The sequence below is a fragment of the Lactuca saligna genome, chromosome 6 (genome assembly GCF_052625555.1).
Source record: "Lactuca saligna cultivar CGN05327 chromosome 6, ASM5262555v1, whole genome shotgun sequence".
NCBI lineage: Eukaryota > Viridiplantae > Streptophyta > Magnoliopsida > Asterales > Asteraceae > Lactuca > Lactuca saligna.
Window position 1 is genome coordinate 98390427 of NC_136422.1, and position 10673 is coordinate 98401099.

Below are 10673 nucleotides of genomic sequence, written 5' to 3' on the forward strand. Positions count from 1 at the left end.
TGAAGTATGGAGACATGGAGTGTGGAGGGGAATTGATCAATTGTTTTGGGAAGAGGAGAGAGAGAGAGAGAGAGAGAGAGAGAGAGAGAGAGAGGGAGAGAGAGGAATCCAACTTTTGAATGGAGAGAGGGTCTCCTTCTTTTAAATTTTAAAAAATATAACTTTATTTTATAAAAATATCACGTTTTTATAAAATATGTACCTTATCCTAATTTACCTTCACAAAACCTTGATTTTTGGCTTAGAAAATAAGGTTAAATACTAATGACTTAAATTTCATTTCTCCTTGGTTATATTTTACTAAATTGAGCTATTTTAAATTGATATTATATAGTCCATACCAAATTTTATGGATATTTAGGTGTTAAAGTTTATAAATTTGAGTTTTTAAAGGTTTTTAGGGTCTTGAGCTTTAATAAATATTTGGATATAAAAATAAATTGAATTATTTGAGATTTCAAATTATAATAGACTTTCAAAATCTTTTCTTTTTTAAAAAATAGTTTTTGTAATTCATTTTTAAAGGTTTATTGGCATTCTATGTAGTGATTCCGAGATTCAAGCGAGATTGAGGAATCAAGTATACTAGTCCTAGTCTTCAACTTTAACTTAAGTTTCTATGAGACTTTGACTAATTTCTACTAGTAGGGTCAAATGCATGATGTGTGTATATGATTCATGAAAAGGTGTAGGAATGACCTAAATGTGGATAGTCACTCCAGTTAAGTAGTTGTAGAATGCACATACCAATGTGAAATCCAAGCAATTATCCATTGTTTCTAATTGGTTCCAAGTTTCTAATAGGTTATATGTTAACTTCTAGTTACTAAGTCTAGTATGTGCCGTGCCTATATATGCAACTAAGTTTATTCAAATCTAGAACCTACTCGAATTTTGACGGTTGTCACATGAACAACGTGTGTGAAGTGATGTTTGGTGTTCCATTCTGGGTTTCAAGGAAAAAGTGATGATCTATTGTTCACGCATGCCTACTTTCTCTGGTAACTAGTGCAGTTTTCAAGGATCCATGTCAACCACATTTAATGCAGAAATTGATTCAAATTCAAATTTCCAATAACCTATAAAAAGGGATTTGGAGGATCAATTTCACTTTTATGCATACTTACCATTCACAAGAGATTTATTTCTTTTTCTCTCTGATTCCTTCAAAATATTCAAAACCCTAACAATGGCGGCCAATCCATCTCAAACCACTGAAGATATTTCCTCTAATCCACTCATGAAGATCCAAAGCACCAATTATCAAGCTCTTTGTGATGTTGATTGTAACGACCAAAAATTTCAAACAAATTTAAACTTTTCAAAAACATCCCAATTCATTAAGTTATTACAAAAAGGTTTTCAATACATTTATTATTAGAGTATTCCCAGGTCCATATCATAAAACATAAACACGAGGAGCGGTACGATCATGCCTTTGCCTTGCCACGGTCTCCTGAAGAACTTGAAAAACATTAAACCACAACTGTAAGCCCGAAAGCTTAGTGAGATACCCCCAAAATACCAACCACATATACCATACACATAACATTCCATATCATATCGAATCACAAAACAACCATGCATATTAGGTCTACTGTGTGACTGGTCCGCCGTGTCGGGCCTTTAGTCCACCTGGTCCACCCTCCGAGTCCAGTCATGTCCCTCGAGTCTGCAGTGTGGTTGGTCCGCCCGCACCGGGCCTTCAACCCACCTGGTCCACTATCTGAGTCTACAGTATGACTGGTCCGCCCGCATCGGGCCTTCAGTCGGCCTGGTCCACTCTCCGAGCCTCGGCACGTCTGGTCCGCCATCGTGGGGCGTAGAGCCTATCCGGCCCGCTTGTTGGGCCTTCGGAACAACCGGTCCGCCCTGGGTATCTTGGCCTATAGCACGAAGCAGAACCCACCTCAAACCAACTCCAGTCCAAACAACCATGTGCACATAAACATACAATCACATAACAATTCATATTCAATCAAACCGATCTAGCAGATCACGTAACACAACATACTCTAAGAAGGATACAGACCTAACCGGTCACTAGCATAGCACCATCCTATATACCAGGATACCGACCTTAGCCAGGTCTCTAACGAATACCATCCCAACTACCAGGATGCAAACATATCAAAGCAATAACATAACAACAGATACCCGGATCTCAATCCGATAAAGGACCGGCCTTGGTGCCTTAGACCCTGTTGATATAGTGAGGATAACTCACCTCAAAACTGTCGGCTGAATGGATAACTCAAGTTGCTCCGACTACTGGTAGGATCTCCACCACTCGCCAACCAACAATACACTGAACTTAAAACAACATTCAATAATTACCAAAATGCCCCTGGAAATCAACTGGTCAACCCTTGGCCAAAGTCAAGGTCAAAGTCAAAGTCTACCCCTTACTGACTCTACTCGCCGAGTCAACCCGATGACTCGCTGAGTCCCCATACACAGAACCTCCTTCAATTCGCGACCCAACTCGCCGAGTCACCCCGAGACTCGCCGAGTCCAACAACTTTGAGTCCACTCGCACACAACTCACCGAGTCACAGCACATCCAAAAGAAACTTGGACCCTACGACCAGACTCACCGAGTCCAAGAATACACTCGTTGAGTCTACGACTATCTTCAACCTACTCGCCGAGTTGTTCTTACAACTCGCCGAGTTCCAGGCCATCTTCATCCAACTCGCCGAGTTGTTCTGCCAACTCGCCGAGTTCTAGCCTTTCATCAAGCAACTCTCTGAGTCTACCCATGTGACTCGCCGAGTACCACCAGGTCTGAATCCATACAGAGGCTTTCGAAGACATGCAGATGATCCAAACCATAGATCTACCCCTCCTAAGGCCATCCATCACGTAAAGTGGCAATCTTTACGTGAATCCAAGGAGATCTAGGCATTTTCACTATAGGGATTGGGTTTGGGACAAGATAGCTCCATCAATCACTAAAAAACAGGGACCTTTATGCATTCTAACCCTTCTCCAATCCAGATCTGAGGTAGCAACCTCAGATCTAACCTCTAAACTCCAATACATCAAAATATATGATCTCTAACACCTCCAAAAATGATGAATCTAGATAATAGCAGCTCAAACAATGAAATAATACCTCAAAAGGAAGCTCCAAGAGAAGGTTAATCTGAATCCTTGCAAAGCCCTTTGATCCAAGTCTCTTCTCCTTCAAGATTTCTTCAACAATCACTTCCCCAAGCTCCAAATGCACTCTACTCCCTCAAATTCGCGCCTTAGGGCTTTCTGGACTTCTACAGAGGGTAAAGAGGCTGGGGAGAGGGTATAATGTCCTTTAAATAGGGCTCATCTTCCGGATTTAGGGTTTTCTCCACTCAGCGCCTACTCGCCGAGTCCATCCGCTGACTCGCCGAGTCGGCCACATAACACGCGACCAAAGTCGCGACCCTACTCGTCGAGTCCTCCCATGGACTCGCTGAGTTCCCCTTCCCAATTTACTCTTTTAGCCCTTCAACTTTACTCTTGATATCCCGGGATGTTACAATTCTCCCCCACTTAACTTAGGCTTCATCCTCGAAGCCTGCAGCAACTCGACTTTTGAGCTACTCCCGTAACGCACCACCTGTCATTAACCAGACCAGGTTCCTCAAGGCACAACCATCGAAACTCGCACTCACTTTCTCCTTTCTTGCGGTGTACTGACCACCATCTCAAGCCAGCCATCGGCTTTACCCTCTGTTAACCACACTTATCGACTGAGTACTACCCATGATGCAGTACTGCTCCAAATCACAACAATCACTCGGCCCATATGAGCTAGAAATAACCATGAACCACCGGATTCCTGATCCGAATCCAATTATATCCATTCCATGCTGACAGAAAGACACACTCTTCAGTTTTAGAGCAACTCCCACGAGTTCTCTTCTGGCAATCACACGCACCTGCTGAACTAGCTCTAGCACCCTCAGTTAAGGAAAACACGTCACATTGACGACACCTCTAACATCCCCCACGATGTACCACCACTACTTACACAATTCCTTGACCATAATCAAATCGGAAGTCCAAGAATCCATTCCTGCATCCATTCTGAGACTCTTGGCTCTATACCCGCAGAATTCCTCCTTCGACCTCAGCAGACATCCCAACATGATGTCAACCCATACCACCGCCGCAAACGCGCTGCTCAATGACCATAATCGGACTACTCTGATCATAACCCTGCGCTACTGCTTTCACTTCCGTGAATTTACACTCCCCTTCGGAACTACATTCCTCCCTCTTTCCTTACTAAGGAAATCCACTTGGCCGCCTTGTCACCATGACAAGTGCCACGGTGCTCACCCAACACTACACCACCCATTTATTCCATAACCGCTATGCATGCAACACACATGCTCTGAATTTGCTTGCAAATACTCTCGAGTCCATGCACCAACTTCACTAATCAAGATCAATACCCGGGACCAGACCTTACAACGCTAACATATCGCGACATACTCAATCCATTTCCTCGCACCGATCTAACGACACATGCTGAGTCTTCAGCATGACTGGACCGCCTTACCAGGCCTTCAGCCAAACTGGAACACTCTCATAACCTTCAGCAGACCTGGACCACCCTCCAGGGCCTTCAGTCTGGCTGGACCATTCCCCGAGCCTTCGGTTTGACTGGTACGCCTACCGGCCTTCAGTCTATCCGGACCGCTCGACTAGCAATCAACATTCTGAGTTACTCCTTCGGGAAACTCCCCCCATGCATACTGTTCTAGCCCTCTATGGGTTCCGAACTCTACCTCCATCCCATATACTCAGTCTCGATCCAAGGCCTTCCACAATCAATCACTATTGGTCTGTATCCCGCCCTGCACGTCTGCCACTTACTCATACCAGCTGTTCTCGGCTGACAGAAACACTGTTGAATCCCAAGCAGCTAAACAATCTCTCAAGCCTATCAACCATCCAGAGAATTTCCAATTCTCCCCCACTTAGGGCACTGACTATCAACCACCGGTCGCTATCACCGACCTCCCAAAACAACCTTGCACAAAACCCCACACTTGCTCGCAGACTGATTCCCACTAGCACTAGCAACCTTCATAAAATCACATGACAATACTAATCATCCCGGTCTTGAAAGAAACTCGATCTTCAGCTAACCACTCCTCAGAATGCAGATGCTACCCGATATCCAGACCAACACCCGATTCACATGAACAACCCTCATGAATGATAACCAACGAAATTTCTAACATTAAGCCCATAACCTTGCCATAACCCTCAAAATAAAAAAAAAATACAATACCGAAAATCGCACAACGAGACTAGCAGATAAACAATACTCCACAATAATCGTAAAATAACAAGACATCAAGAAAGAAACATACCCTCCGCTGCATCCGGCACTGCCCTGACCTCCTCTGTTGTAAGCTAAAAAGCACGACCCTGAGCCCTTGGGGGCTCCGCTCCACCCAGACCTCAATGTGGCCGGTGTTGGAGCCTGCACCGGTCCTGCAGTAAGCTGTGGACAGCTGACCCTCAAGTGCCAAACCTGATGACAATGATAACAGATCCTCAAATCCCGACTCGGGACTGCCTGCCGACAATCCCTAGCATAGTGCCCCTCCTTTCCGCACTTGCGGCACGCACCACCAGACCGAAAAACTCCGGTGTGACCCCTCCGACACTTCCCACAAACGTGGTTGCCCTGATCTCCCACCCTAGAATCAATGGTCTTGGACCGTTTCGATGCCGACTGCGACTGCACTGGAGCTTGCATCAGCTCACACAACTGCAACTCAATCTCCAACTCCCGCCGCTTGGCGGCCTCCTACAACTCTAACAATGTCTCGCACCTCTGCGCGGACACAAACTGTCTGATATCTCTCTTTAGCATACTCAGATATCGGGACATCTGAGCCTGCTCCAAAGCGAACTCAGGACAAAACATCGCCCTCTCAGTAAACATCCTGGTGATCTCCGTCACCAACTCCCAATCCTATTTCAGCTCAAGGAACTCCTGAGCCAATCTCTCCCTCTCGACCTGCGGAACATAACGAGTGCTGAACATCTCTCTGAACTGATCCCATGAAACCACAGCCCTCTGCGCATCCGAATATGACTCCATGGTCAATCTCCAACAATCCTTCGCCCCGAGCCTCAACAGGTTCAGAGCACATCTCACTCTCTGATCAGCAGGGCATGAACACGTGAAGAAATACCCTTCCACGTCTGACAACCATCTCATAGCAACAATTGGGTCCTGAACTCCATCAAAGGTAGGAGGCTTCGTATTATCGAAGTCCAGATACTGGAAACCTCTACCAGCTCCTCCCCTGCCGCTGCTACAACCGTTGTAGCTGCCGCGGCAGCCGTCTCTGTGAGAGCCGCATAATGCTCATCAAAATACTCAACCATGGTGGTCTTGATTGACCCAAACAGTTCCGGCAGCTCGGCCCGGAACAACGCAGCAACCTCATCGTGCAAGATCTCACGAATCCTGGTATCCAACTCGCCTGTGCTCATCTGTCCAACAACCTCGGGCGGTATAGACCCCCCCTGACCACCCTCTCTTGCTCCCGATCCCGACCCGGATCCGCTCCCAGCATGCCTCGTGACCACCATACTGAAAAACACCACAATATCTCAGATACTTCCCACTATCCCAGGAACCAACTCTCAACCCAACCCTAAAGGTCATGGTTTCCCTGATACGCGTATGGGTCCTGTGCTTTTAGTAGTACGGGCCCATACTACCTTCCACACCTACCCATATTTGTATGAAGTACTACCACAACACCCTAGTGACAAATATACATAGCAAGCGCTCAATCCTCACTCCTAGAGGAACACTGAAAATCTCATACAGAAGCAAACCCTAGGCTAGCAGGCATCATAAAACAAGCAACATTATCATGAAATCCTGAAGATCCCTAGCCTAGTACTAGCATGCTGTTCTATCAAAGCTCAAAAAAAATATCATGTATGCTATTTTGGGGTTACTTACTGGCTCCGGCTGATCGTACCTCCGCGTCCTCCTTTACTTATTTTGAAAACCATTTTAAATTCTCTTTTGAAAACTCTCCTCGATTTGAGACTGGAGTCACACGAGTGTTCCTCCAATTCACTCAAACCAAGGCTCTGATACCAACTTGTAACGACCAAAAATTTCAAACAAATTTAAACTTTTCAAAAACATCCCAATTCATTAAGTTATTACAAAAAGGTTTTCAATAAATTTATTATTAGAGTATTCCCAGGTCCATATCATAAAACATAAACACAAGGAGCGGTACGATCATGCCTTTGCCTTGCCACGGTCTCCCGAAGAACCTGAAAAACATTAAACCACAACTGTAAGCCCGAAAGCTCAGTGAGATTCCCCCAAAATACCAACCACATATTCCATACACATAAAATGCCATATCATATCGAATCACAGAACAACCATGCATATCATGTCTACTGTGTGACTGGTCCGCCGTGTCGGGCCTTCAGTCCACCTGGTCCACCATCCGAGTCCAGTCATGTCCCTTGAGTCTGCAGTGTGGTTGGTCCGCCCGCATCGGGCCTTCAGTCGGCCTGGTCCACTCTCCGAGCCTTGGCACGTCTGGTCCGTCCTCGTGGGGCATACAACCTATCCGGACCGCTCGTTGGGCCTTCGGAACAACCGGTCCGCCCTGGGTATCTTGGCCTACAGCACGAAGCAGGACCCGCCTCAACCCAACTCCAGTCCAAGCAACCATGTGCACATAAACATACAATCACATAACAATTCATATTCAATCAAACCGATCTAGCAGATCATGTAACACAACATACTCTAAGCAGGATACCGACCTAACCGGTCACTAGCATAGCATCATCCTATATACCAGGATATCGACCTTAACCAGGTCTCTAACGAATACCATCCCAACTACCAGGATGCAAACATATCAAAGCAATAACATAACAATAAATACCCGGATCTCAATCCGATAAAGGGTCGGCCTTGGTGCCTTAGACCTTGTTGATATAGTGAGGATAACTCACCTCGAAAGTGTCGGCTGAATGGATAACTCAGGCTGCTCCGACTACTGGTAGGATCTCCACCACTCGCCAACCACCAATACACTGAACTTAAAACAATATTCAATAATTACCAAAATGCCCCTAGAAATCAACTGGTCAACCCTTAGCCAAAGTCAAGATCAAAGTCAAAGTCTACCCCTGATTGACTCTACTCGCCGAGTCAACCCGATGACTCGCTGAGTCCCCATACACAGAACCTCCTTCAATTCGCGACCCAACTCGCCGAGTCACCCCGAGACTCGCCGAGTCCAACAACTCTGAGTCCACTCGCACACAACTCACCGAGTCATAGCCCATCCAAAAGAAACTTGGACCCTACGACCAGACTCACCAAGTCCAAGAATAGACTCGCCGAGTCTACGACTATCTTCAACCTACTCGCCGAGTTATTCTTACAACTCGCCAAGTTCAAGGCCATCTTCATCCAGCTCGCCGAGTTGTTCTGCCAACTCACCGAATTCCAACCTTTCTTCAAGCAACTCGCCAAGTCTACCCATGTGACTCGCCAAGTACCACTGGGTCTGAATCCATACAGAAGCTTTCCAAGCCATGCAGGTGATCCAAACCATAGATCTACCCCTCCTAAGTCCATCCATCACATAAAGTGGCAATCTTTACGTGAATCCAAGGAGATCTAGGCATTTTCACTATAGGATTTGGGTTTGGGACAAGATAGCTCCATCAATCACTCAAAAACAGGGACCTTTTTTAGCATTCTAACCCTTCTCCATTCCAGATCTGAGGTAGCAACCTCAGATCTAACCTCTAAACTCTAATACATCAAAAGATATGATCTCTAACACCTCCAAAAATGATGAATCTAGATAATAGCAGCTCAAAAAATGAAATAATACCTCAAAAGGAAGCTCCAAGAGAAGGTTGATCCGAATCCTTGCAAAGCCCTTTGATCCAAGTCTCTTCTCCTTCAAGATTTCTTCAACAATCACTTCCCCAAGCTCTAAATGCACTCTACTCCCTCAAATTCGTGCCTTAGGGCTTTCTGGACTTCTACAGAGGGTAAGAGGATGGGGAGAGGGTATAATGTCCTTTAAATAGGGCTCATCCTCCGGATTTAGGGTTTTCTCCACTCAGCACCTACTCGCCAAGTCCATCCGTTGACTCACCGAGTCGGCCACATAACACGCGACCAAAGTCGCGACCCTACTCGCCGAGTCCACCCATGGACTCGCCGAGTTCCCATTCCCAATTTACTCTTTTAGCCCTTCAACTTTACTCTTGATATTCCAGGATGTTACATTGATGCTTATGCAGAGGGATTACGAATGCTAATTCTTACTGTTAACCATTCTATATTATCCACAACAATGTTTAGTGCTTTTGCTATTCCTCATTCTTGGTTATCACTTGTTGCTTCTACTGCAACTTACAGCAAGACGATGCAAATTGTTACTTTTCAACTAATCAACAACAATAAATTTAGGTTAACCAAGAAAATCTTTGCTCAAATTCTCAAAATTCCCAATGTTGAACCTTTTTCTAAGGTTAACAATGCCCAAATCATCCATCTGTTTAATGAGATAGGACATCAACCTGTTCGTGAAAAGATTAGTGATTTCAAGAAGTCTAGACTACCATGTGTTTGGAACTTTATGTTTGGCATATGTCTTCGTTATTTAACTGGAAGAACTGTTGGGTTAGACAAGGTACGATTGGTAGTATATGCTTTTCTTGTTGGTATCTACTATGATCTACATGTGGATTTTGTTACTCGGCTATGGAAGGAATTTCTTAAGAGCATTGAAAACACAAATGTGGTAGTTGGGATTTTGTGTGCTCGATACTAGAGCTTGATCTTACAATATGTCTATGAGAAAAGAAGGGATTATGGTTTCAGAAAGTGATGAATTGGTTGAGTTTGCCACTTATAATTTTCCAAAGACGGTGGAAGATGATGTTGATGCTTTTCCCAATGTTGCTCGTATTCCTGATGCAATGCTTCAAAAGGTCAATCCTACAAATCCAATTATTGTCGAATACTTGACAACGATTAATCCGTCTATCAAGACTATGAATTTTTTTGGATGTGTCAGCAGAAGGTTCTTCGAAAAAAAGTAGAGGATCCAAGAGGAAAGCTTAGGTGAGTCCTCCTCATGTGAGTCCAGAAAAAGTTTCAAAGAAAAGTTCTAAGGGTGATAATGTTTTGAAGAAAAAGGATCCACTGGTTGTTATTACTGAAGCTTTTGTTCAAGAAGAAGAAAGTGTTGTTCGAGAAAAGGAATTTGTTGCTACGAAATCTGGTGTTCTTAAGCGATTAAAGAAAATGGCTCACATTCCTTCTCCAACTCTTCAATACAGACAACAAGTGACTCGCAAGGGGGTCGTTTTTCTTGAAGTTCCAACACCAGTTTCTCCACGATCGAAGAAGAGATGTGCTAAATACATGGCCAAGCACATTTCTACGAAACAAAAGAAACACAAGAAGCAAATGAAGTTAGTGTTGCACGAAAATTTAACAGATGATGAAGTGGTTCCTGAAATGCCTATTAATGAGCCAATGGGTCATAATTCACCAGTGACGGATTCTACAGTTCAGTCGCATTTCGAGGAGACTGTGAATCTTGGTGACAATGTGGCAGCTTCGATAGTGGAGACAACCA